Source organism: Crocodylus siamensis, chromosome 2 (genome assembly GCF_052110815.1).
Source record: "Crocodylus siamensis isolate JL-2025a chromosome 2, ASM5211081v1, whole genome shotgun sequence".
NCBI classification, from domain to species: domain Eukaryota; kingdom Metazoa; phylum Chordata; order Crocodylia; family Crocodylidae; genus Crocodylus; species Crocodylus siamensis.
In genome coordinates, this window is record NC_143396.1 from 259242217 (window position 1) to 259265187 (window position 22971).

Genomic DNA, 22971 nt, shown 5'->3' on the forward strand with positions numbered 1-22971 from the left:
GTCAGGGTGGGCAGACCCCGCTACAGTCCTCCAGGGCCAGAGGGGAGACTAACCCCAATCCCTGTCCCCTTCCAAAGGGTCCCTGCTGGCCAAGCTCTGGCTCCACCCCCACCTGGCCACTGGAGCAGTGAAGGGGGAGCAACTGTGACGGGGGAAGCAGCCCCTGGCATAATGTCAGAGAGTACGAGCTTGTTCTTGATGTGGGTCCAGGCTGTGGGGCAGGGAACATTGCTGTAGACTGTAGTGCCTGTGGTGGTTTGGTGAACTCGAGCCCTGGTGCTGCTGTGTGCAGTCTGCTGCAGCTCTGCTTGCCTTGCAGTGTGGCACCCTGCCAGGAAAAGGCTCATGCTCCCCAACACCATGACAGGGGCTGCTGCACCTATCAAGAGCCCTGCCCCCTCCCTGCTGCAGCAGCAGGGTGGGGGCATTGCTATATGCTGGCTGGAAGGGCCCTTTAGGTGGGATACAGGGAGGGGAGTTATTCCCCTTCCCTCTAGCATCTGGTGGAGAGGGTAACAGGGGACTTATTCTCCCACATGCCTCAAGCAGGGAGTGAGTGATGGCAGTGGTGGTTGGGACAGGCAGACCCGGGTGTGGTCCCCTGGGGGCAGTGGGGTTAGAGGGGAGAATAACCTCCCTCCCTGCTCCCTCTGTCTCAGGGGCCATGCCAGCCCAAGTCTGGATTCACCCAGCCCCACTACTGCATCAGTGAGGGGAGAGTGCCCAGCAGACCTACCTTGGGTCACTGCTGTTGGCACAGGGAAGGGGGAATTAACACTCCCCGCCCCTCAGTCAGTTCATCAGTTCAGCCAAGGCTGGCCATCAGCGCCCCAGTACAACTTCCCTGAAGCTGAGGGCTGCTCTAGCCTGAGCTTGAGCTCCTGGCCTGAGCAACTGCAGGCATGTGCCGGCATTTCCTCAGTGTAGAAGGAATACCTATGCAATTGCAAATTGGTTCAACCTAGGCAGGTTGCACTAACCATGAAAGATTAAATCAGTTCCAGCTCCAGCTTTTTAAAGTCTGTCCCTAGCTCTGGGGACAAAAAAACATTCCTGCCTGAAACTGAATTCCAGTTCTTAAGCATCGTTATCTGTCAACAGCCCAAAGTCTACTGAAATGCAAACCACCCTTCAAGATTATCATGTTAATGGATGTTTAAACCCCTAGGATGCACTCATACAAGCACAATTGTTTTTTTCTCTGGGAACAAGACACAGCAGCATATTTTGTGCCGCTGCTACTTGTCCCTGGGGAACTCCTGTGCCACTTGCCCTCTGGTGTGTGGCATGACAGGTTATCCCTTGTTGGGTAGGGGAGGCTGGGGCCAGAAACTACCTACCCCAGCAGCCTTACCTGGGGGTCTGGGAAGCAGCATCCACAGCACTCCTGCAGCTGGGAGTCTGGCCAGCAGCCACAGTGTGGCTCCAGCTGGCCAGGCTGTGGTTGTGGGCAGCATGCAGTATTGCCACATGCACCACCCTGGGTTTTTTTCTGAATGGGTTTTTATGACCCTAGGATCTCCCAGGGTCAATCCCCACATCCTCCCTCCTTAGCAGTGTAGGAAATCCCTGAATGTGCAGTATGTGGTGCCACAGATGGGTGTGCTGTACCACATACTGCAAGGCTGCACTCATCTGGACGTGGACCTAGATTTTGTGTCCAGTCATAATACCAATTCATTTTTGGTTAACTAGGTAGAGTTGAAGATTTTCATTTTTTTTTCTTTAATTGGACTTGTTCAGAAGTATGGACTTCTCCTCTGCCCCCTCCACTACTTTATTTGCTTGCCATGAAAATATTCATATTCCAATGGCCTCCTTTTTTCATGAGGGACAAACAAAACAAAACAAAACAAAATGTTTTTGACCATCTTTATAGCTATTCATTCTGCAGCTTGGTTTTTGGCTTAATTAGACACAATTTGTGATCCCTAAATAAAAATCATCATCCATATATTAAAAAGTATTAATTTAGCACTCAGTGCAAACCTGAGGCAAAAATCTTTGTTAATCTAATTTATTTTAGAAGAAAAATAAAGAAATTACAAAGTCAAATCTGGTGAGTCACAAATGAATAATTTTTAGACAAGGGATCAGGCAAGTGAAGGCTGTTAAATAAGAATATGTTTCATTTCATTTGTTTCATTTCTTTTCTTTTCACCAAGGATGAGAAAAGTAGACAACTAAAAACGCTATTTAAAAATGTTTAAAGGACTCTGGATGATGGTAATAGTTCTTTATACCCTTTCTTTGGTGGAGCTGACAGAAAGATTTGAATGATGAACAGCAAACAGGTTCATTCTAGAGTTTGCTTGTTAAAGCATAAGGAATATGGGAATGTAAACGCAGGCAGCGGGAATGTAAGGGATTGTATGTTATAGAAATTAGAAAGTCTGGTCGCATCAGATGGCAAAGCTAACCTCTTTAACAGATTCTTTGCTTCCATTTTTCTGAGTAGGGACCGAGACATTTCCCGCACCGGGATCCTGGGCAGACTCAGGGAAGGTGCAGCCAGGACCAGGGTCAGTGAGGACCCAGTCAGGGAACTTCTGGTGGGACTAGACATGTTCAGATCAGCAGGGCCTAATGAGCTCCACCCCAGAGTGCTGAGGGAATTGGTAGAGGTCATTGCAGGACACCTGGCACAGCTTTATGAGCACTCGTGGTGCTCTGGTGAGGTGCCAGAGGACCGGAAAAGGGCCAATGTGGTCTCCATTTTCAAAAAAGGGAGGAAAGAGGACCCAGAAAACTAGGCCTGTTAGTCTTACCTCAGTCCCGGGAAAGCTCTTTGAGAAAATTATCCAGGAGCACATCTGCAAGGGAGCAGCAGGGGAGATTATGCTTAGGGGCAATCAACATGGGTTCACTAGAGGCAGGTCCTGTCAGACCAACCTGATTGCCCTCTATGACCAGGTCACCAAATCCTTGGACGCAGTTGTTGCCGCAGATGTAGTCTTTCTAGACTTTAGGAAGGCCTTTGACACTGTCTTTCACCCCATTCTCATTAACAAATTAAGTAACTGTGGTGTTGATGCCTGCACAGTCAGATGGGTTGCAAATTGGGTGGAGGGCCACACCCAGAGAGTGGTGGTGGATGGGTCATTTTTGACCTGGAGGGATGTGGGCAGTGGGGTTCCCCAGGGCTCAGTCCTCGGGCCTGCATTGTTCAACAACTTCATCAGCAACTTGGATGAGGGGGTGAAAAGCACCTTGTTCAAATCTGTGGGTAACACTAAGATGTGGGGAGAAGTGGGCACACTAGAAGAAAGGGACAGGCTACAACTAGATCTGGACAGGTAGGGTAGGCATGGCAATCATTGCTTGGGCAAGGTCTGTGCAGCTCTATTCCCCTTATGAGTACGGATCTACTTAAATTGCATAGAGGTGAAGTAAAAATCATGGACCACTCACAGTGCCCAACACCATTTCCATGGTTTTTTTGTGGGGAGCTCCTCCGCCACCCTGCTGCTGATTGGATGAAGGGCCAGAGCAACCCAGCCTGTGACTGGCCAAAAGGACTGTTTTTGTGTGGCTCCATTCTTCACCACTGATCAACAGAGAGGGCTGCCATTCATGAGGCTATTTCCCTCGCCACTGATTGGTGGAGAGGAGCAGAGCCACACAAAAGACAGCCCTCTCAGCCAATCAGTGGTGGAGGTGGGGACAGGGAGGGGGAAGGTGTCACCATCTTAGCTATTTTCCTTTGTGCCAGCAGCTTTCCCCACTTCTCTGCTCCAGTGGGCTGTAAGCCTGGACAGCAGAAGCCACTGGCTAGCCAGCATTTTTTTTTAGTATTTTTTCCCCTGGGGATTCTGTGCAAAATCATGAGGAAAGCAGTTTTTACAGTGATTGTGGAAACTGCCTTTTTCGCAGTTTCTGTAAAAATCATTAAATCATGAATTGAGTAGATCCCTACCCTACTTATGAGTCTCCAAAATGTGCTGTTTAAAGGTAGAATCTTATTTCAGTGTGTGCACTCAAATTTTGTTCCCTTAGTGCCTAGAACAGGGAGATATGTGCGATGAGGAGAAAAGCATAAACTAGAGAGGATAGGGCTTAATAAGATAGATTTTACTCTGCAAAACCATAGACCATGGGTTTTAGCTTTCACTTTTGCTTGAAAAAGGGCATAGCCTCTCTACTATTCTCCATGCATTTTATCTAATGTATATATTAAGTTTAAGGTTTAGTTTCAAAAGGCACTAGGTAATAACGTATGACCTGGTTGGTATAGTACCATGTAGGAAAGTCAGAGAGCTACAAGGTCAAACCCCTCATGGCTGATGGATTTCTCTCTTTCTTGGGTGAGTGCCCTAACCACTCAGCTACTGAGATTAAAATACATGAGTGTTCTCCTCTTCATTTTTGCTGGACCACAGTTTCAGGTTTACAGAGCTGCATACAAGCCTGGCCAGAACACAGAGTATTGCATATCCTTAGTATCCAAAAATGCTACTTATGTAGCTGGAAAACTATGTAGTTGGGCACAAAAGGTGAAATAGGATTCTGCCCTATAATCTCCCTGATGTCCTCTGATCCCTTCTCAGCATCTGACACAAGCTGCTGCTTACCAAAATGAACGCATCTCTGATTTAGTCTATAGGATGCAAACCTACTCTGCCTTCTTGTCTGATTTTTTTTTACATTGAAATATGCTGTTAAATGAGCAGAAAGAGGTACAAATTAGGCTGCATTACGTCTTCTTATGATAGTATAAAGCATATTAGCTTTTATCTTACAATAGAGAAAAGGCATGTGTAAGCAGAGAGAAATGTAGAACAGGAAAGATTTCCTAGGCCATCCAGCCTAATCTCTGATATTGTACGAGTTTAACATATATGTTCAAAAAGATCCTCTTTTCTATCCTTACCCCAGGAAAGACAGTGAACTATAACGGTGAAATATTCCTTACAGTAACTGTAATAGATCTTTGTCTATGGAAAGAAATTAAGCAGGTAGACGTTCCTGGCTGCATACTATAGAATGCACTTCATCTTCCCCAGACACTGCTCTGAGTGATGCTCTAAAGCAGTATTTCAGTTTGCTTCCCCATTTTTCCACTGCCACAAAAACTTCTATAGTTCATGAGTGTTTAGAAATGAGTGTAAGCACATGACACCAGGCCTTACCATATGCTATATGCAGCGCAACAACACATCCCATAATTTCTTGTCACCCAATTGCTAGTTACCTCTATGGCACTTTCTTCAAAAGAACTGACACTTGAAAATATATGCTAGGCAATGATGTAGCCCTTGTCAGCAGTTTAAAGGAAGATCTAAGAAAGTGTCTCATAACGTTAATGTCTCTGGGCCAAACTCTGCCTCATTTATGCCTATGCAAGCGAGGTACCTGGATGAGGATTGCTCAGGTGGAAAAGAACTTAGAGTATGCCTTTATCTTCATTTTAAAAATGTCACATGGGGCAGCACTGAAGTTGCTGTTTGCTGCCTTTTGTAGATCAGCTGTGAAATGGCCAAGTAAAATGAAGCACCCAGGTCCAAAATTCAAATATCATTAGGCAAGTGAATGTTGTACCAGATTTACTGCAATGTAGCTGTATACATTTGCATGCATGCACACATATATGCACTCCCACACGTGCACGCTCATTAAGTCACTCAGAGATAAAGTATGGCTTGCAGCTCCCTGTTTTAGTTTCTGACAGGCTTGATGCATTCTGAATTAGTATAACCTGTTCACTCAAGCATGCTGTGGAACCTTCTGTTTCCTGACATCCCAAAACTACACTTCTTGTTCCTTCACTTCTGCTTTATCCAATCTATGGAAGTGTTTAAAAATGTAAGGTAAAGTAGCAAAAGCATAATGATTGGTGAGGTTGTTGGAAACCTGACCTATTCATGTAAGCACACCAGTTTTGCTTTATATTTGCCTGCTGATGCAAACCGTTGCTCTTTCACCTAATTGTTCCTATTTATTGAAGGATAATTAAGATTTGAACATTCACTTAAACAAACACCATCAGCTGTGAGAAAAGCATCAAGGGAAAATACTACTTATAAAGAAGTAGGAATTCTAAGAGACAATTTTTTTTGATTCTCTGACCATATACCCACAAAAGCAGCCAAGTTATTTTATGCAATGAAAGTTTGAAGGTACCTCCAACCTACTAAGATTTAAAGACTAGGAAACACTACTTAAAATTAGCAGCTCTGGCTTGTAAGAACTATACAAAAGAAGGGCTGACTTTTCCTAGCAAGCATGGTATTTTCTTAATGAAGCTGTGGTTTAGTAGAATTCATGACTCACTGAATGTGGACCTTGCACTGGACAGAGGGTTCTTCTGGGACCAATTCAAAAGCTTTCACTTTTCAGTGTGGTCTTTTCTATCTTTTCCTTTTAAAAATTCCATGAATAAAATTGTTAAGACTATTGTGTCACATAGTATTTACAAAATGACTGACTTGTTTCATGTGAGCGCATCTCTTTGTTGAAGACAATCCTGGTAGACAAGGACAAGTCATGCCTGACCAGATTGATTGCCTTCCATGCTGAGGTGACTAGCTCTGTGGATGTGGGGAGATCAGTGGATGTGGTATAGCTTGATTTTAGCAAGGCTTTTGATACAGTCTCTCACAACATTCTTGCAGGCAAGCTAAGGAAGTATGGGCTGGATGAATGGACTGTAAGGTGGATAGAAAATTGGCTGGATCATTGGGCTCAAAGTGTAGTAGTCAATGGCTCAATGTCTAGTTGGCAGCCAGTATCAAGTAGGGTTTCCTGGAGTGTCCCAGGAGTTGGTTATGGGGCTGGTTTTGTTCAGTATCATCATCAGTGACCTGGAAGATGATATAGAGTGCACCCTGAGCAAGTTTGCAGATGCCACCAAGCTGGGGGAATAGTAGATAGGCTGGAGGGTAGGGCTAGGATTCAGAGAGATCTCAGCAAATTGGTGGATTGGACCAAAAGAAATCTCATGAGCTTCAATCAGGATAAGTGCAAAGTCTTGCACTTAGGATGTAACAATCCCATGCACTAATATAGTCTTAGTACACCATCCTCTGACCAAGTACAGTGAATTAGAAGGTTTATGGTTAAAGTAAGTTGCCTCTAACTATGCTGGGTTGCTATTATTCCATTCCTTTCTCAGTGTTAATTCATTTCTCCATCCACACTCCTTCAGTATTTTGATGATAGCTTTGTCTTACACTTTTTTCCCATTCCCTGCTTTATTGCTTTTCTTTTTTTTACTTCTATATTTTTGTTTGTTTGCGCTAGCATCAAATTCCCATAGTAGAGCAGGAGAACTTTTGCTTTCCTGCAACATTCAAATCTCGGAACTAATGTCTGCACACAATTGCAGACATCCTTCTATTTTGGCATAAAGTCAATGCTAGAGCATTCTACTTCTGTATGAACCTAATGGCCAACCATTCTTTGTCCTCCTGAGTGAGCTTTTAACAACAAAAGTGAACAAAGAATTTACCATTTTTTACTTAACTGTTCCAGGAAGATATAAATAATTCCCATTTATCACGTTTTGTGCAATCATATTAACCCATATAAATCTAGGCAGCTGGCAAGCACAGGGACTTCTGGATCCCTTTGTTTTTAAATTAGTTTGTCCTGCCCTGATTACTGATGAGATGCTTTGAGAAAGAAGAGATTAAATGTCTTGAGGGAAAGTAGGACTGTGCAAGTGATGCTTTGGAAATTACATAAATAAAGATGCACCTTTGCTAAGGATATGCATTGTGCTTACATTTTAACAGCTGATACTTCTCCCCTTTAAGCCCAAAAGAGGGAGATGCTTAAAACCCAATATTTTTCCCTTCAACTAGTAATCACTAGGGTGATCAGCTTTCCAGTCCTGAAGGTAATGATCTGAATTACACAATGAGTAATTTTAAAAGAGTGCAAAACAATTGTCTTCCAGTCAAGGACATTAAGGATTCAGTTTCTTGAAGTAAACTCACTTCTCACTCAAAATGACCCTTTGATAAATATGGTCTCAAATGACTGAAAGAAACTTACTTTTTTTGTAGGGTTTTCTTCTTCCTTACTTTTAAAAATATCTTCTAGTTTATCTGTGAACTTTCCAAACTCTTCTGCTTAGTTGATCTAATTTAACCTGGCTATTGGCTAAACTGTGTTCTTTAGGTAGGAGAGAAATGCATCTACATCCTCCACAAGATATCCAGCTCAGATGTAAGTGGCTTCATATAGACTAATATTGAACGAAAAAAATCTGTTGCGGTTTCCTTAATACCCATTTGCCTCTAATCTGGCACTTCCTTCTTCATGTCCCCATGACAAGGTATTTAGCAGAATTCACAGATTCATTGGAATCTCACATGGTTGCATTGTGAATGCTTTTGCTATGACCTGAAACTTGTGACTTCTGGGCTACTCCACCCCTAGGCCCAAAGCACTTGAAGAAGGAATGAGGAGACATGGAAGACCAGGTGATATTAAGGAGGATGCCAGTACAGCACCAGCAGCTGTTAGGAATAAATGGTTAAGGAGAACAGTGAGGCCAGAGGTAAGCAGCATCAAGGACTACGGAAAGGAGATAGTGTATATTACTTTGGTATCAATATCATGCAGCATGATCTACTAAGAAACAATGCCAAATCAAGCACAGGATAGGGAGACAGGGACCTCCTTCGCATCCTGAAAGCCTTCTCCAAATACTAATGAAACCACATACCACACCTCTGAGGTCAATACATTCATTTTATTCTTCTTTTGCACTAGGAAAAAATGGAGACAGAGAAATATTAAGTGACCTATTTTAGGTAAATCAGGAAGGAAGGACAAAGTACTGTACAATTAGGCTCCGGAGTGGTGAGAGATGCGCGGGTGAAGCCCGCTGCGCCCCTGCTCCCCTGAAGCCCCCCAGACACCCCCTCAGCAGCCGCAGAGCCCCCTGCCGACCCCCAGCACAGCGGAGGTAAGCGGGCTCGTGGTGGGAAGGGGTTAACTCCTCACTCCCTGGGAGGAGGCCGCTGCCTGGAGCTGGGCCGGGTCAAGACTCCGCCCAGGCCCCTACTTGGCCCAGCCCCCCAGGGAGCCACTGAGCCTCCTGCTCAGTGCAGCCGCACGAACAGGCTGTGTAAACAGGTGCTCGAGTTAGCGCGGACTTTGCGCAGGGGAGGGCGCGGGAGGGCACAAGACCCTGCCTGCGACCCCCCCAGAGTAGTCAGCCCCAGCCGTAGCCAGCCTACCAGAGGCATGACAAGGATGGACACACGCTGCACGCCGAGGGTCCCCTCGGGCTCTGCAGCTCCTCCATTGAGCACCTCAGAGACGGCCACCCAGACGGAACCCATGGTTCCGGGCTCCACGCAGACGGAGCCCCTGGCTCTTGGCTGTGGGGGCTGCCTGCCTGCCTGTCCCTTGCAGGGTCTGCTCCCTACTGGGGTCTCTGGTGCGCCAGCTGGAGGAGCTCCAGGCCACAGTCCAGAGACTGCATGCCATCAGGGACTGCGAGCAGGAGATAGACTCCTATGCCAGGCCCTTTTCCCCCGGGAGCCACAGGGTAGAGCACCGTCTCCCTCCAGGACTAAGGAGGACTCTGGGACCTCCCACTCTGCCCAGTCAGGGGCATGGACCAAGGTGGTCAAGGGCCCGAAGGCCCGCCGCACCAAGGCCCCTCCCTCGCTGGAGCTTAGCAACAGGTTTGCACCTCTTGCAGCCCCAGCAGAGCCTGCTCAGTTGCCAGCTCCTGCAGGAAACTCAGGCTCAACCACAGCTACTGGCCCCACTCTCCCCAAGTCTAAGCGAAAGGTGTTTGTTGTGGGAGACTCCATCCTGCGGGGGACTGAGGGGGCAATCTGCTGCCCCGACCCCTTAGCCCGGGAAGTCTGCTGCTTCCCGGGGGCCCGCATACGAGACATTGTGGAGAGGATCCCGCAGCTCCTCCAGCCCACAGACCACTACCCCATGCTCCTTATTCACGTGGGCACCAATGACATGGCTCGGAGCACCCCCAGCCAGGTCATGAGGCGCTACAGGGAGTTGGGAGTGGAGCTTAGGGGTCAGGGAGCTCAGGTGGTGTTTTTGTTGATCCTCCCAGTCTCGGGCTATGGGCTGAGGAGGGAGAGGAGGATCCACACAGTGACCAAAGACTGCAGAGCTGGTGTCATTGGGAAGGCTTTGGCTTCCATGACCACAGCCCGCTCTTTGGCGAGACAGGCAGCGAGCTGCTGGGAAGAGATGGCCTCCACCTCTCTCCCCTGGGGAGGAGGCTCTTCTCAGCCGGGTTGGCTGACCTGCTCCACCGGGCATTAAACTAAGCCCGCTGGGGGATGGGGGGACTACTGCCACTGCTGGCCCACTGAGCGACCCTTTCAAAGCCAGCAGACCAAGGCACTTAAGGGAGCCCACCCCTGGCCCAGCCCTGGCACAATCTGTGGCCAAGGCAAGAGCCCCCAAGGGCACACTTGCCTGCCTGTACACTAATACCAGGAGCCTGGGCAACAAGCAGGACGAGCTCGTCCTCCTGCTCAGTGCAAAGAATTATGACGTCATTGGGATAACGGAGACCTGGTGGGACTCCACCCATGACTGGACCATGGGTATAGAGGGCTATACCCTGTACAGGAGGGATCGTGTTGACAAAAGGGGTGGGGGTGTAGCTCTCTATGTCAAGGAAAGCTACATGTCCCTGCAAGCTGATGATGGCAACTAGCATGGACAGCTAGAGACCCTCTGGGTGAAAATTCGTGGGGAATATGGCACGGGACACAACGGTGGGAGTCTACTACAGACCTCCCACTCAAAGTCCTGAGCTTGACCAGGAGCTCGCCCAGGAACTGACTGAGGCCGCTTGCTCCAGGACCTTGGTTGTCATGGGTGACTTCAATTACCCGGACATCTCGTGGGAAGATCACTCAGCTAAATCTGAGCAGTCGCAAAGCTTTCTCTCATGCGTGGATGACCTCTACCTGACTCAAGAAGTGTAAGGGCCAATGAGAGGCAAAGCGCTGCTCGACCTGGTACTGCCTACGGGGGACAACCTAATCGGCGACCTAGTGATCGATGGGAAGCTGGGTGACAGCGACCATGAGCTGATCACCTTCACCATGCACCATAAAGCTGGCAAGTCAGTCAGCAACACAGAAGTCCTTGACTTAGAAAAGCTGACTTTGACAAGCTCAAGAGGCTTATCGGTCAGGCCCTCAGGGACCATGACCCCAGGGAAATGGGAGTTCGAGAAGAGTGGTTGCTTCTCAAGGAAGCGATCCTCAATGCACAAGCTAACTCTATTCCAACACGGAGGAAAGGCAGCAAGAAGGCACAGCAGCCCTCCTGGCTCTCCAGGGACCTAGCGGACCTCCTGCGGCTAAAAAGGAAAGCCTACAAAGGATGGAGGACGGGATTCACCTCCATGAAGGATTATTCTGTGCTGGTCCGGTCCTGCAGGGAGCAAACCAGGAAAGCCAAGGCTGCAACTGAACTCCAACTAGCTTCAAGCATCAAGGACAACAAAAAGTCCTTTTTCAGATATGTGGGGAGCCGGAGGAAAAGCAAGGACAACGTTGGACCCCTGCTAAACCAGATGGGGCAACTGACAACTGACGCCCAGGAAAAAGCCAACCTATTAAATAGGTACTTTGCGTCAGTCTTTCATCAGTCACACGGGATGCCCATGCCTGCTATGGGACAGGGAGATCCGGGTGCTGGGGATCCCCTACCCTCCATAAATGCTGACCTCGTGAAGGAACACCTTGAGAAGCTGGATACCTTCAAGTCAGCCGGCCCTGACAATCTGCACCCCAGGGTACTCAAGGAGCTGGCGAGCGTCATAGCCCAGCCCCTGGCATGGATCTTTGAAAACTCCTGGCACTCTGGTGTAGTGCCCGAAGACTGGAAGAAGGCCAATGTGGTGCCGATCTTCAAGAAAGGGAGGAGAGTGGATCCGGCTAAGTACAGGCCCATTAGCCTGACTTCTATCCTGGGGAAGATCTTAGAAAAGTTTATTAAGAAGGCCATCCTTGATGGACTGGCCCAGGCTAACATTCTAAGGAATAGCCAGCATGGGTTTATTGTGGGTAGGTCTTGTTTGACCAATCTCATTTCCTTCTATGACAGGGTGACCTATCACCTGGACGAGGGAGAAGAGATTGATGTCATATATTTTGACTTCAAAAAAGCTTTTGTTCTGGTATCCCATGATCACCTCCTGGCCAAACTGGCCAGTTGTGCCTTGGCTCCACCACAATCCGCTGGCTGGGAAACTGGCTCCGTGGTCGGACCCAGAGGGTTGTAATTGATGGCAATCACTCATCATGGTGCCCTGTGACCAGTGGGGTCCCTCAAGGCTCTGTCCTGGGACCCATACTGTTCAACATCTTCATTAATGATGTGGACATTGGAGTCAGGAATGGACTGGCCAAATTCGCCAATGACACCAAACTTTGGGGCAAAGCATCCATGCCAGAAGATAGGCGAGTGATCCAGGCTGACCTGGACAAGCTCAGCAAATGGGCGGACGAGAACCTAATGGTGTTTAACACCAAAAAATGCAAGGTTCTCCACCTCGGGAGGAAAAACCTGCAGCATCCTTATAGGCTTGGCAGTGCTATGTTGGTTAGCACTACAGAAGAGAGAGACTTGGGGGTCATCATTGACCCCAAGATGAACATGAGCCTGCAGTGCAATGCTTTGGCTAGTAAAGTGACCAAAATGCTGGCTTGCATCCATAGATGCTTCTCGAGCAAATCCCAGGACGTCATTCTCCCCTTGTACTCGGCCTTGGTGAGGCCGCAGCTGGAGTACTGCGTCCAGTTTTGGGCTCCACAATTCAAAAAGGATGTGGAGAAGCTTGAGAGATTCCAGAGGAGAGCCACGCACATGATCAGAGGTCAGGAAAACAGATCTTACGATGACAGGCTGAGAGCCATGGGACTCTTTAGCCTGTAAAAGCGTAGGCTCAGGGGTGATCTGATGGCCACTTTTAAGTTTATCGGGGTGACCACCAGGATCTGGGGGAACGTTTGTTCACCAGAGCGCCCCAAGGGATGACGAGGTCGAACGGTCACAAACTCCTGCAAGACCGTTTCAGGCTGGACATAAGGAAGAATTTCTTTACTGTCCGAGCCCCCAAGGTCTGGAACAGCCTGCCATCAGTGGTGGTTCAAGCACCTACATCGAACACCTTCAAGAGTAAATTGGATGCTTATCTTGCTGGGATCCTATGACCCCAGCTGACTTCCTGCCCTTTGGGCAGGGGGCTGGACTCGATGATCTCCCGAGGTCCCTTCCAGCCCTGATGTCTATGAAATCTATGAAATTACTAAACAACATCAATTAAGTGTTTATTCTCTCTCTTGATGCATGTGTATAACTCCTAGGGATGTTATCTAACATTAGAGAAAGGAATGGGAAAGAAAAATATGACTGCAGTTTACTATGTTTACTTAGATAAAGAAGGAGAGAACCAGAGCAGACAGGATCAGGGCAGAGAACACATACAGTTGTGCCCTTCATTTGAGAGAGAGAAAGCTCCTGATTAGACATTTTGATTTAAGTTTTAATAAGCTTATTGTGTACTTCATATATTGCAGAGCTCGCTGAACTCTGGCCATAAGTTCAAGTGACTGTAGGGCATGCATTTATTAAATACTATAACACAGTGCTTCAGAATATCATTTCTTCTGACTTGGATGAGTCATTTTGCTCAGCTTTAAAAGAATGAAAGGAAGCACAGGGAATATGACTGTGCCTCTCCTATCTATCTAGTCCACCCTGATTAGAGGGCCATAGGCATATTGGTAGTTGTGATTTCATAGCATTTTAGTCCTAAGTAAGTAAAATAGACTTTAACAAGAATAAACTATTGGAAAAGAAAGGGGAAGTGTGGGGCCACAGACAGAATAATTCCAGGCTAACAAAACCATTTTATGAATCAAATTAATGTTTAGAAATGAAATTCAATTAAGTCTGCTCTGTGTTCTAATTAAAACACTCCAGCATTGCCCAGTCGTCACATATCCTAAGCCCCCATGTTTCAACGGGACCACGGGGGCACTTTATCTAAACCTCATTGTATAAACTTTAGCTAAAGTGTCCCAAGGCCATTTTGAAATGTGCAAACAATACTTGTTATGGTGAGCCATTTTAATCAGAGTTACTGTCCAGGAACTACTCTAATTAAAATGTCCCTCCTTCCTCCCTACTCCCCGCCCCACCCCCAAGTACATGGACAGGTAACCAGAGAAGGCAAAACGCCTACTGAATTAAGCACAATCTTTGGATGTTTGACATGATCAAATTGAGATCGAAGGGCAGATTTCTTTTTTGTCTGTGCTATCCTTAGTTCAGGAGTATTTAGGTATTGAGGACTTCAAAGTCAAGTAGCTTGTTTGAGCTCCTCATTTCCCTGAGCCACTTGTATCTCTAAAGCAATTTATTGATTCTAGCAGACCAATTCCATGTTTCACTGATAATGCGTGGTCCCATATAAATCTTACATAATGGGAGGATAGGTATAGCATCCCATACCTCTCCCCTGTCACCAGTATGTCCTTTATTTTCCTCAGCATATTTCCTAAATTGTAATGCTTATGCTCAGCAGAGTCGTGCATGCATATATTCAATGGAGTCTTTCAAAACACTTTTCTGAATTATTGCCCAATTATATCACCTAAGAAGTGAGGACTCTGAAAAGCCACTAAGTACCTGGCTGTGATGCCGGTTTACCTGAAAGAGCTACTACTGTGTCTGGGGTTTCGATGAGAGCATGCATAGGTTATTTCCCTCTTGCTTGCAGTGTGACCTTTGGGATAGGTCAGTTTTTCTGTGTAGCGTGTTGGCAAACTTAACTTCACAATGATTGGGTGAGGTAATTTAACACTTGCAAAGAACATGAGCTTCTCTGCTGGGAGCTGTTACAGGTGTCATCCATAAGCGCTGAAATCAAGGGCATCTCTCTCGTGCTTCCCTTTATGCATGTGCTTATACGTTTTGTTGGGTTTGGGCCTAACTGTAAGTATAATCATTATGAAATTCAATACAAACTAGTATGAATAACAAAAGCAATAAAGGACGGATGAAAGTTACAGGGAAAAGCAAACATTTTAAAATATGGACTATGAATCATTCTTGAGACACAAGTAAATTTAAATTGAGCTGAGACTTTCCAAGTAAAATAAATAACTGACCCAAGGAAAAAAAAAAAAAGAGAGAGAGAGAAAAATGGGCATTAGGCCGTGTGTAGACAAAATGAGGGGCATGTGTTCATGGCACTTTAAAGCAGGCTAAATGTTTTTGCGCTGCTTTAATGGCCTTGGTGGTTGCATGCCTCAGTGTTGTGCTATGCATTAATTCCAGCCATTGTAGGAAATTAGGCAGTGTAACGCATCTTAAATAACTTGGGGTGCAGCAAACTAATACTCCTCCGTGGAGTTTTGGTTTGCTGCCCTACAGCCGTGGAGCAAAGCAGCAGGCTCTGTGCAGCCCCACAACTGCAGAAAACCCTGCAGACAGCCTGGCAGCAGCCGGGGAAGGCAGGCTCCGCCCAAGAAAAGCAGCGAGCCTGATTCCACCTCACTCCTGGAGCCTGCCTGCCTACATGAGCTACACCAGGGCCCGGTGCCTCCCTCCACAGCTGCGGTGACCGCCAGGAGTGCCCGAGCTGGGTGCCTGCGGGTGGGTGCCGCCTGGGGTGGGGGCCGCCACTGTTCCAGAGGGAAACACCAGCCCCCAGCAGCCCGTGGATTGCTCTGCCTGCTGGCAGCTCGCTCTGCCCTCCCCACCACAGAAGAGACAGGTAAGTGAGAGGTGTTTACACGACACAGGGATTTAAAGGGCCCTAAAACTCACTGCTTTAATTTAGGGCCCCCATTTTGTCTACCCACACCCTTAGGCTTTAAGTCCTGGAGTTTAAGTTAACCCGACTCAAAGGAATCATGCTTTAGGTTAAGAGGCCAATCCTTGGCTTCACTTTTAAGACTGCTAGTTGTAGGTGTAATGTAATTCTTACTGATTTTTAAAACAACTAAATTTGGTGTTTATGTGATGCTACCCATAGGAATGGCAAAGAGACTGCCGAGTTCATGCCATTCAGGATGTCAGCTTGTATTCAAACAACGGACCTAGCTAAGGAAGGCACTAAATCCTGTGGCTAATCCCTGGAGGCCATTCAAGACTTCTGTTAGTATTTTTTCTTACTGTCAGCATCTTCTAAACACATGTCTTTTTAAATGTTTTTTTTCTTTTCCCATGCTTTGTCATAGTCTCTGTCTTTTACTTTCTTCATGGTATATATCTGATTGCAGTATGTGTGCACATGCATATATGTGTTTCCATTCTTAGTAGCCTATCTGTTCCCTACTGGGACTCATAATTGTTACTTGGCAGATGAAAACTGGGTTGCAAAAGCATTACTTTGAACTTTTCATGAGCCCAATTAGCAAACAGCAGTGGTTGAGGGGGCTCCACTCTAGAGAACCCCCTGAGCCACTCTTTGCCCATGTGCAAATTTGCAGCGAGTTCAACATAATTATAGTTTTGCATAATTATAAATCTTTTTTGTTTATGGTGGATTAATTCAAGAGATGCTATTACCATATATGAGAGGTTACTTTTCCAATGGAAAGCAGACAAATGTTTACGAAGGTATGTTGAATAGGTCTGGTAAATATTTGCTAGAAGATTAATATGGATAATTCCCAATGTGCAATGCAGAGAACGTTAAGAGATACTAATCCATCTTGGTGACGGGATGGGACTAATGACATTTCACTTTTTGTTAGCTGTTAAGGCAAACCCCATTCCCAGAAGGACCTGATGCAGCAAATACAGAGATTTTGTAAAGAACAGGGGCTAAATCCTCAGCTGCTGAAAACTGGCATAACTCCATGGAAGTCAATGGAGCTACACTGACTTATTGAGGTTGAGATTTTTGTACTGCTGCTGTTGATCCATCTGATTTTAGTGGGGGAAGAGGAATCCTTTCATAATACAAATGTTTATTATTATTGCATTTAAATCTTCTTCATAAATGGTTTGACAGAAGTAGTAGCAAGACAGGGTTGGAAAGGGTTCAGAATATTGGTCCTAACTAGTTTCTCACTTACCTTAATATAAAACAAGAGAAATGCTGCTGCACATAGTGCAGTTGCAGTGGTGTAAGCATAGAGATGCGAGCCAGAAATTATTTATAAAATTTGAAATGTTTGGATTTGGTGGGTGTTTTGGCAAACGATACAGTTTGTGTTCAAGTTGGTCATTAGCTCCATGGAGCTAAGACTCAAATTATCTTTCTAGTTCTTTACTTTCTTTTTCACTTATGTTGTCTTCTTATACCATTATTTGTTTCATTTAGGCCCCTGGCACATGTTCATTTTAAAGTTGCCATGGAATCTGGTCCCCAATACCAACATGCATGGCAGGAGGCAGAATTTTGAGAATAGGGATCAGATCCCAGTCGTGCCCTTTCTATTTCCTAGTGCAGGGAGAGCCAGTGGTGCTGGGGTAACTATCATTTAAATGCTGGCCCTAGCCCAGAACTTCTACTTGCAATTATAGAGCCATACAAACCAGCCATAAAAATGTTTTACATTAGATATATGATTCCTTAAATTTGGTGTATGTGTAGCACCCTAGCCATGTATGCCAAGATTAACAAGGTAATCATAGCAAAAATGTAACACATAGAGAGGGCCTCAGTTTGTGCAGGAATTTTGTGTAGAAATACTTGTACTTCCTGGCAAGAACTGAAATATTTTACAGCATGTGCATGTAGACTCTCTAGCACAAGTTCAGTCCCAAAAAAGACTCCTTAATTGTTAGCAATATTATTGTGGTTATTGGCTAATCAAGATATTTGGATGATATAAACCAAAAAGGGTTTCATGATGGTTGCAAGGTGCATTGCTTTGTTCTTTTTGATTTTCCATGGCTGTGACTCTCTAAACCTGTATCACCTCTCAGACACAGAATCATCTGAGACATAGATGATAACCTCTGAGATATAGATGATCTCAGGAGGTCATCTAGTCTACCCCTGCTCAAAGTAGGACCACCCAGAACTATATTATCCCAGCCAAGACTTTGACTAGTTGCATGTTAAAAATCTCATCTGGTAACACTGAAAAATTCAACAAATTCACTTCTGTTTTTACTGAATTAGGTAAAAAATAAACAAACAAACAAAAATTGAGGAAAAAAAGTGTTTTAAATATTTTAACTAAAATATTTGCATTTCTCAATTCAAATTGATGTTTTCTTTTAAAAATTTATTCCAAATTTATTTTATAAAGCTTAAATCCATAATCAAATATTTCTTTGATTTGAAAATAAATGCATTTCAACTTTGTAACTGATTTACAATTTTTGGGAAAAAAATGGAGTGACATTTCATTATCCCTTTCTCCCTCCTAGATTCACAAGTCTAGGAATATGGACATCATGTTAGTTACATGTTCCCACACTAAATAAGTTCATTTCCCAATCTTTCTCTCTCTATGGTTTTTACCTGTGTTTTGATAAGCTGCCTAATTTCAAACTACTTTGCTGTAAAGTCTTCCTCTGTCTTTGGGCTTTGATCAGGTGCTACTGTATACATACGTGCATACAGAATGACTGAGCAAGTCAATGGCCTCATGCATGGTCATTGACTCATCTACAATACTGATGAAAAATATTCCCCCAACTTGACACCTTTGTGATGGTCCACTACAGGAGCCCTAAGGCCGGCTCACTGTCAGGGTTCTACTACTTCCAATGAACATACCATATTTACATGAATCTAAGACTACTTTGAATTTAGGATGACCCTCAAATAATTAGATCTAGACATGAACAATTTATAAATTTATAAATTATTGGAGGGTTGTCTCAAATTCACACCCCCCCTCCCGCCCCAACCACTGCAATGGGGCAAGCAGTACCAGATTCTCAAGTGGGGGTGAGAACACAGTATGAGGGTCAACTGGCCTAACAGGCCCTTGCTATCTTTCCCAACCACCATGTGTTCCCTCTAACTGCCTTCCTTCCCTTGGTTCCTGCATGCACAATATCTGTTCCCTGCTACCTTTTTCTTGTGGCCTAGTCCCCTCCCCTACAGAGCCTTCACTGTCCTGCACCTTACCCCCTTCCACTTTACCTCCAACTCCAGCAGTTGCACCCCCTCCTGCTTCTCCCCTGGCACCTGTCCTCCACTTCCCTCCCCCAAACACTGCAAGAGCTGCTGTATGGTTGAATGGGGGCTCAAGGTAGCACATAGTCCATGTTGCCTGCCCTAAGCCAGAGCAGGGCCCTAGCTAGAGCCAAAGCTACAAGTGAAGTGAAGTGAAGTGATGGGAGAGGGGTGGTAGTGGGGAACAGGGGGTGCAGGGGGCAGGTGGTGGGACAGGGCAGTAGATGCAGCTCCAACTGTAACTCCAGATTTGGGATCAGAGTCAAAGCCACTGCCACTGTTCTCCCTTCCCTCCTCCTCACTTTTACTCAAATGTAAGACAAGGGGCTTTTATGCCCATGTTGAAAGAGGAGAAAAAGTCTCTTTGGATTTGAGGAAATATGGTAGTTTCATTAGTCCACTATACAGCAAGCCATGCCCATTTATATTTGATCAATTGTAACTCTTTCACTGAAGGGTTATGTCTTGAGAGGTTCTGAAGGTTAATTATAAATTATAGAACTAGAATTGTTAGAGGCGAAAATAGTTCAGTTTAAACGAAATCATTCATTTCTCCTTTTCAGCAAAGTGTTTGCATTTTAAAACTTGTTCAATTAGGTCAATATCATTTAACTTAAATCCAGTAAATTCTGTAACATTTAGAAACACACAAAGTAGCACTAAGGGATGTGTTTGGCGGACTAAGCAAAAATGTCACAGGTCAAGGGGAGACACTGTTACACTCTTCATTTTCCCTGATGATTGCTATTATTGTGACTGTAGAGAGAATTAAGATAATCAAATGAGCTATTTTCAGTAAAGTTTCTGCTTGGCCTTTTCTTTTCACTGTCAGGAAAGTGTATGTTGATTGACAACATTTTAAAATTCAAGTCTTATAAAATGCATTAAAACTGACCTGAGTTTTGATATGTTACAGAAAAGATGGATCAGGGTTTGTGGGTAGGAAAAAGGTTATACAACAAGAAACCTTTAAGTGCTTCTGATCCTTTGACAGAGTCATTCAATAAAACTGTGTAAACATTTTCTAAATAAAATCCTAAATGTTCTTCGATATTCCTTATGTATCATTTAAGTGAATAACGATTAATGCCAACAACGACATTCTGAACTAGCTTAACTAGACAGAAAACAGACTATGAAATACGTTTCAAAAATAGGTGTCTCTGCTAACTCTGCAAACTTGCCATGGATTCTGACCTTATTTTACATCAGAAAGTAAATGTGTTAGATCTGGCTAATATTTGAATGAAAGGTCACTAAAGAAAAATCAAGCCATTGAAAAAATGGTGCTGGAGGTCAGTAAGTAGCACAATTTTCCTCTTAGTTAATATTGAGCTTATTCTGAGTACTGTATTCACTTGAGAGAAAAGTTAAGGCCCTGATCTGTAGTTGCTGCAAATTCTATGGCACTTTTTTCAAGAGTAGAAGGTAACCGTTACTAAATAATTCCTGAGGTTTGATTTACACTTATTCTTCTTTTACGCACTGGACTATGGTATCTCTCACTAAAGAAAGCCTTCTGCTGCCTATACAGCTACCTGTATAACTGTTTCCAAGATCAGCATTACTTTGGACTCATCTACACAATGCTTTTATTGTGCAGTTAACTACTTAGCTGTGTAGTAAATGTCTCAGTGCCTACATGTCTGTCCCTATTAGGTTCGAGTAAACTAATTTTACTTTTCTACCATCTACTTGTAAATACAAGTACTATCCTGCTGTGGAATAAAAAAACTCAGAAGCTCATGTATAGATGCTGGAGGGGTTGGCTGGGGCATGAAGGTGCTTCCGTGAGTGGGCTGCCTGCTGGCTAGTCCTGCACTGAAACTCCTTTATGCCACAGCCAGCACCTGCACAACATATTGAGTTGGGGGTGGGGAGAAGCCTTGAGCTGGCAGGCTAACTCCCTGGGTTCCCAGCAAGCCAGGGCTGTTCCTACCCAGCTCCACGTGCTGCACATGAATAAACTGCAGAGCTTATTGCTGTGGAGTTAATTGCTCCCAGGTCCACACTCAAATGGTGCAAATGGTGCATCTGGGAGCAATTAACTCCACAGCAATAAGCTCTGCAGTTTATTAATGCGCAGCAATAGTACATGTAGATGTGTCCATTGAGTGCTTTACAAGTACTTCCTGTGAAGATTGCTATCCCAAGTCTGAGAGTAGCAGATGCTGTGTTCTCAGAGTAGGCAGAGAAGGAAACAAACTGGAACTAGCAGAGGCAAAATAAGAGGGTTCTGTCCCTGGGCAGCAGTGGTGGCAAAGATAGTGGCAATAGGACTGGCTGGACCAGGGTTGGCAGCAACAGCAACTCTATTTTTGCAGCTCCTCTTGAGTTGGCTTCTGGGGCTTATGCCCCTATCTCCCACCCATCATTACCCTACAGTGAGCTCACCTTTTTTAAATGCACTGAAATTCAGCTTTTGGTGTGTACAAATAGGATAGCATACACTTTCTGTCCTGTCAAAGAGCAGGACTGTGAGTGCCTTTGAATGCTACAACCCGTATTCATATAGATTCTTTGGAATCTGAAGTTGTACTGGCAGAATGCATTATCTAACAGTAAAGCCTTTTTTTTTTCCTGCAAGATTTACTCTAAGTATACTCTAAGTATATTTTTGCTCCACTTCAAACTGACTGCTTTGTGTCCTCCCATCTGCAGCAAGGAAGTGCAATATTATATTTTATTAACACAGTTTCTCTTGCATTAGTAAAATTAATTTGTTTCTTGTAAATCTGGGTGGAGCCAGGGGAAAACTGGAAGGATAAGACAAAAGTAGTGAATGACAAGTTTGGGACAGATTGGAGGGGTAAAATAGGGTGAAACTGGAATGCAGCTTAAGATTTCCAAGTCGTGTTTCTTAGCTGCTAGCAAATACCTGTGAAAAATACTGGCAGGCAGGTGTGCAATAGTGGCTTGTCCCATAGACACTCAAATAATCGTATCATTACTTTCATTTTGTCTTTGTTAACTGGTCTCCGATTCAAGACCCTTGCTCCTTCTTTACAGTCTTTGCAAGATATTGTGTTGAACTTTTTCATTTAATTAGTAAGAGGGATATCAGACTTTGTATATAAGACACGTCAGCATTCTCTTCCATCATAACAGTTCAAAAAGTGTTTTGTCTGTAGTTGAAGCTCTCTGAACAATTACTGGTGACGTGTTATAATAGCTGTTATCATGCTCATACTTCCTTATCTCCCTACTCACAATCAAATGCATATTTTATACAAATTGCTTAATTTTTTATTTTTGCCTTTTTAAAATTTTTGTTGTAATAATAATAAAAAAGAATTTCCCCCTCAAATAAGTGTTATAATAATAAAGTGGCATGGTTCATTACCATGCTCAGAAAGTCCTTTCTCTCTTTTGTCTCTCTCATCCTTACCCCTTCTGTATACTTCAGTAGGTGAAAGTGACCACACTGACTGAATCAACCTATTTATTAGAGCTGTGTGAAGCTTCCCTGATAGCATACACTTGGGTCCCTGATTCGATTCAGCAGAGATTCAGCCTGATTCAGTGGCTGAATCTCCAAAGCTGAACTGAATCAGAGGACCCTTCATTCTCTCCGAATCGAATCAGAACTCTCTGAATCAATTTGGAGAGATTTGGAAAGATTCAGTGCTTCGGACATAGACACAGCTTTAAATGCTTTTTCTACATACCTCTAGGTAGCATTGGCTTGTGAATGGTGCAATGCTGGGGCTCATGGAGTGTCCCACAGAAGCATGGAGGGTCCCCAGTGTACTTGGCAGCAGACCCAGAAATGTACTAGAAGCACTTCTGATCCACGTTTGGGTCCACCGCGGAGCATGCTGGGGCCCACCCCCCACAACCCTCAGGTCCGCAACTGGTGCCTC